This window comes from Leguminivora glycinivorella, chromosome 8 (assembly GCF_023078275.1).
Source record: "Leguminivora glycinivorella isolate SPB_JAAS2020 chromosome 8, LegGlyc_1.1, whole genome shotgun sequence".
NCBI classification, from domain to species: Eukaryota; Metazoa; Arthropoda; class Insecta; order Lepidoptera; family Tortricidae; genus Leguminivora; species Leguminivora glycinivorella.
Genome location: NC_062978.1, coordinates 17,592,731 through 17,598,818, shown reverse-complemented (window position 1 = coordinate 17,598,818; position 6,088 = coordinate 17,592,731). Strand labels below are relative to the sequence as shown.

Genomic DNA, 6,088 nt, shown 5'->3' with positions numbered 1-6,088 from the left:
CCAATATTTATTGCTTTATTTACTTATTTACTGTTATCAGCAAGATACCCCATCTACCACGAAACCCTAGCTGTGTTTCCACTGCACACTGGCGGCGATTTGGTATTATTTTTCGAAGAGCACCGCAATATCGGCTTAATTAAGGCGGCGCAAACATTTGCCGAGCTCTCCGCGTAAATGAAACCGGCAACACCGCGCAGCATCGGAACCTCGCTGTGGAAACAGCCTAGCTAGGACAAACCAGTCTTATAATTGAATACTATTTGAAACGGCTTGCCTATTTTCTTAAAGCCTGACCACAAATATAATAGGTACTATTATATATAATGCACTGAAATAATATGCCTTAAATCCCTGGGCTAATCCGTCAAATTATAATTATTTTTTCCCGAAAGTTGCAAGATATAAAATATTTTGGAATATTTAATTAATTGTTAATTATGTTCTATTTCAATCAGATAACTATAAGCAATGTAAAGTTAAATTCAGTCACCAATATGGTCACGAATACAAGATGAATAAGTTAAATTCAGATTTAAATGTCTAAGAGTAAAAACAAGAAATTTAATTGAAAAGAGCCGCTGGAATAATTATAAAAAAACTGAAAATACTTAACTATGTAGTCTATTTATTTTTGCACAATTAGGTATTCCCAAAGGATGAAAATTTCAAAGAGATATTTTTGCTGAAAGGTTTACTAAAGACATCATACACAGCTTCGTGTAAGTAAACGTTAAGTTTGCACAAACTCTCTGAAGAGTGAATGTATTTTATCTTAATTATTTTTAGTGTTTATTTATTTAAATAAAGGGAAATAAAAATAAATATAGGTAATCCCGGAACGTTTAAGACCATGTTTTATATGACTAAAATGTAGGATTGCTGAGTTATGAATGGGTTTATACGTACAGAGCGATTCTGGACACGTGAGGGGATACAATCTATAGATTCAAATAATTATGTACTTATTATACTTAGGTGACATATGTGTTGATGAACCGAACGTTATTTGTAGTTATTCACGTCATGCTCGTTACTTGATACCTAATTCGAATCGGTCCACCGAATTTTAATGTCTTTTTCTACTCCCATTTACAATTTAGAGTATTTTAGAGTTAGCGGCCAATGAGCCAGCCTTCTGGTCACCTTACCTACCTAACGAACAAGCCCTGGGAGATATTTTCAATTAGTAAGTTTTAATGTCAGTGTTTTATTATTGTGCTATTTTATATGTCATACATTGTTAATAAAAAAATGAAAGTACTTCCTGCTCCTTAATCAGCTAAATTTTATTGATGTCTAGAGATGGGTCGTGGGTAAATACCCAATCTACCCACCCAGGTATTTACCCGGTAAATACCTATCTACCCGATATTTACCCGTATCTACCCAAATTGACGGGTAGATTCATTTCATGTTGGACATGCTGATTTGTGTTAAAATGGAGATAAATACTAAGTTAGTGGTTGTATTTTTATACACAATTTAAAACAAAACTCTTCAGTCAAATAGACAATTAAGTTTGCAGAAGTTTTAATGTATATTTTTAAAAATAATTAACAAAATATGTTTTATGTGTGCTTTTTAGATTGTAGAGATGGGCCGAATATGGACTTTGCCGAATACGAATATTCGGCCGAACATTCGGTTCAGCTCTTACCGAACCGAACATTCGGCCAAATATTCGGTTACGCCATATTTTTAAAGCGAATGTTATGATTAAAACTATGAAATGATTGATAATTGTTATACACATACTACAACTATGTTCTTTATGATTTAGTGGATAACTAAAACTTAGTTAAAACAACTCTGAACTCTTCTCAACTCTTAAACGACGGTTTTTTTTAACTTTTTTACAAAACAATTGTTTATATTTTGACGCATTTTTAGTAGTTTCTTTGAAAGCTACAAAAATAGGAGCTTATTATGCAATGGAATACGTAAGATCTTCATTAGTTATTTACTTTGTTTATTCGGTAAATATTCGGCAACGTAACCGAACTATTCGGCCGAATACGAACATTGAAAATCTTGCCGAATATGCCGAATACCAGATATTTACCGAATATTCGGCCCATCTCTAGATTGTATTAATTAGTCGTATTTATACGATAAAGATAAACTTCCTAGTACTGGTTGGAGGGGGTTATGGTGGGGTTAGGGGGGGTAAAATGTATTTTTTTCATATTTCATGGAAACTATCATTAATATCGAAAAGTATTGTATGTACGAACTAAAGTAGACACAATTTCCTACATAAAAGTTTATATGCATTTTTGTCATAAAACATACTATGTATGAGTTATGAGCTTGAAAAAGATTTTTTTTAAATATTTTTATTTACAGTTTTAATTTATCAAACTTATAATTTATACTAAAAGCATTTGAAATTATTTCCGTATGTCAGAGAATGATATTACACGATTTTTATAGTTGGAGTGATACACTAAAATCACATTTTATCTCATAGCAACCTATTCGTTCCCAATTTGAATAAACATTATGTGTACAATTACAAAGACTGACTTAAATTAATCTATTTTAGCCCAAACACCATTTAAAAACGTCAAATTTGGAAGAAAAATGAAAATACCCGCGTATTTACCCGCGGGTAGGTAAATATCGGGTATTTACCCGGTAAATACCCACCGTCGGGTATTTACCTGGGTAGTTACCCATCTCTATGATGTCTGATAATCATGATCGTTCATTTTTAGTCTTATCAATGCGATAATCGTATCAAATTATGTATATTTGGAGTAGTTTTAATTTACTTGCGGCAAAATGAAGTGCAGGACATCCATATCCATTATTCTGAGTGTATTATTTGTGATTGGTAGCGATGGAGCTGTGGTTGGAAACGAGGATGCGTACCCTGAAGTGCACAGCCCCGTAGGGCGCATACGGGGGCTGCGTGCTGAGGACGGGAACTACTCCATGTTTATGGGTATACCGTACGCGACAGTTGACCCTGACAACTTATTTGGTGTGAGTACAACTTAGACTTGAAAGTATCAGCAAATTACAGTTTGTTTATATGACGGGTTGTATTGTTGTTTAACCTCTCGTCTCTCGTACTACTAAATATACCCGATATGAAAATTGTTTCATCCAATCTTTTTTTTTTAGAATGCGAAACCCTACCCAAACTTTCAAAGCACGTTTGACGCATTTGATGATTCGTCAATTTGTCCTCAAGAAGAAGAATTCAATTACACTATTGTCGGATCCCTGGACTGTCTTCATATAAATGTTTACGTGCCAGACTCGGCCAGCGATGAGAACCGCTTGTCGGTTTTTGTTTGGATATTTGGAGGCGGATTTTCCTTAGGCTTTCCCGGCAGATTCTTGTACGGACCCAGTTTTTTAGTCCGACATGATATAATTCTTGTTACTATAAACTATCGCCTAGGACCGTATGGTTTTATGTGCTTGGATATTCCTGAAGTACCTGGTAACCAAGGACTGAAGGATCAAGTTTTGGCGTTAAGATGGATTAAAGATAATATCGGAGCATTCGGTGGAGACAATACTAAGATAACTATCGGAGGAAATAGTGCTGGCGGAATGGCTACAGATTTCCTTTTGTACTACGGACAAGATGAAGACCTTTTTCACAAAATGATTCCACAAAGCGGTGTGGTTTTGGTTGCAGGTACGGTCGGCCGTCCAAATCCGAACGCGCCGTTTGAATTAGCAAGCCATTTTAACTATAATGCAAGTGACGTCGAAGATGCACTATCTTACCTAGCTGCAGTAGATCCACATCAACTAATTGCAGCAACACTTGAATTGGACAGCGTAACGTTTGGTCCTTGCATTGAAAATGAATTTGAAAATGTTCAAAGATTGATAACAGAACACCCCGTCAACATGGATCTGCCGAGAGTAAAAGACATTGAAGTATTAATTGGGTTCAACAACGAAGAAATATATCAAGGTATAGCCCAATTGCCCGATATCATATTTTCGATGTCGGATTTTGTAGGAACTTTTTGAATGAGAACTTTAATTTTGAAGATGAAGATGAACTTTATGCGGAAATGCATGAGGTTGTCACTCACTTTTATTTTGGTGACGAAGATATATCTGCAAAATTGAAACAACAGGTGATAGAGTTGGCATCTGATTTTGTCATTATTCATCCGGTTTTAAGAACTGTTAAGAAATATTTGGAAAATGGAGTCCAAACGATGTACTTGTACATGTTTTCATATTCCGGTGGAAGAAATTTTTCTAAATATAGATTAAACATGACCGGAGGAGGGGCTACTCACGCAGATGAACTAGGGTACCTGTTTGATATTTCTTACATGGCTAAACCCCTGGATCCAGAGGACCAACTGATTGTTGATCGCATGACGGAACTGTGGGCAAACTTTGTTAAATATGGGTACGTATAATATTCTCCATTAGGTATTCATTTTTGAGTCTCTTTACGGATCAAGTTAACTTAATTTAATTTATTTATTATCTAAGACAACAAATGGCCCATAATGGTTAGTACATTACATACATTATTGAAGATTTTAAAGCTAATTGTTAGTATAACATAAAACAGAAAGTAGACAACACAACAATACAGCAATAGGTACACATTACAGCAATAAACCGCTCACCTAGTGGCGGTCATGACACACTCAAAATGCCGCACCATAGGTGAGTCATATCGGCTGGCTACTGTAGCCAGGATGGGGTTGGTACTGGCCTGCACTCTACAAAGCAACGAGGCAGTTCTTTTGCGTAATATGGCATAGTAGTCATCCGTGCGAGCTTGTGCGAACATACCTGATGCGCTGCAGAAACGAGACAGCCTCAACAACATCCTTACAAACTTAAATGGCCTTAAAATTAATCGTACATATTTTTATTCCTTTAACAGACAAGACGAGGGATGACGCAAGGAGGATGATGATGATTTTTATTCCTTTAACACTATTTGCAGCATATTACTGGATTTTTAGGGTGTTCTACTAGTACCACGTAGTCAAAGTCACGAGACTCGCGAGCAGAAACTAAACTTTCTTTCGGTACTTCCCAGGAACCCAACTCCTGAACCAACAGAGCTGATTCCCGTCGTCTGGCAGCCGGTGGCCCGGGACAAATGGCACTACCTCGAGCTGGACACAGAGGTCCGAGTCTCGACCAGGCCCTACCACGCTCGCACTGCTTTCCTCGACCTCTTCTACAAGAAGAACGGAGTATATCAGATAGGCTATAACAGACCAGAACCTTCATCGGGAAGAAACCTTGTGCTAGATTTAAGTTTACCTATAATAATGTCTTTCGTGTATTTTCTAAAATAACGTTAGATCCGAAGGGTTAGCGTTAGAGATAACTTTAGGCAAATTACAATAACAATGATGGTGTTACAATGGTGTTACGTCTTTATCTCATGATTATTTATATTTCACTACAAAAGCCTCTATTCTTCTACCGCAAAACATTTCAGCAGAAGAGAAATATTAAAAAAAAACATGGTAGTTGAAGCTTTTGAAAACATAATCATGAGCTTAAGGTGAGTTCCAGAAACCTTTTAATTTTTGGGATCGAAAAACAGGATGAAATGTTTCTGTTTTGTCGGCTTTCAAGGTATTGATAAAATAAAACAGCCCCGGGTCATTCTTGAGAATTCGATTCTTGATGTCATTCCCTTGGCGTATTTTTTTAAACAAATATCTTTATTTTTGTAAAAAAAATATGAAATTATATTTAATCATAAGCATATTTATCGAATAGGCATCATTTTTAGGGTTCCGTAGTCAACTAGGAACCCTTATAGTTTCGCCATGTCTGTCTGTCCGTCCGTCCGTCCGTCCGTCCGTCCGTCCGTCCGTCCGTCCGTCCGCGGATAATCTCAGTAACCGTAAGCACTAGAAAGCTGAAATTTGGTACCAATATGTATATCAATCACGCCAACAAAGTGCAAAAATAAAAAATGGAAAAAATGTTGAGAAACATGTAAAGTGGGGGCTGATATTTTTTTTCATTCCAACCCCAACGTGTGATATATTGTTGGATAGGTATTTAAAAATGAATAAGGGTTTACTAAGATCGTTTTTTGATAATATTAATATTTTCGGAA

The 6,088-nt window shown here is 36.2% G+C and overlaps 1 pseudogene; it reads left to right on the top strand.

The window, feature by feature from the left end:
* Positions 1-2,787: 2,787 nt before the first annotated feature.
* LOC125228566 lies at positions 2,788-5,375 on the top strand (annotated as a pseudogene).
* Positions 5,376-6,088: the final 713 nt, after the last annotated feature.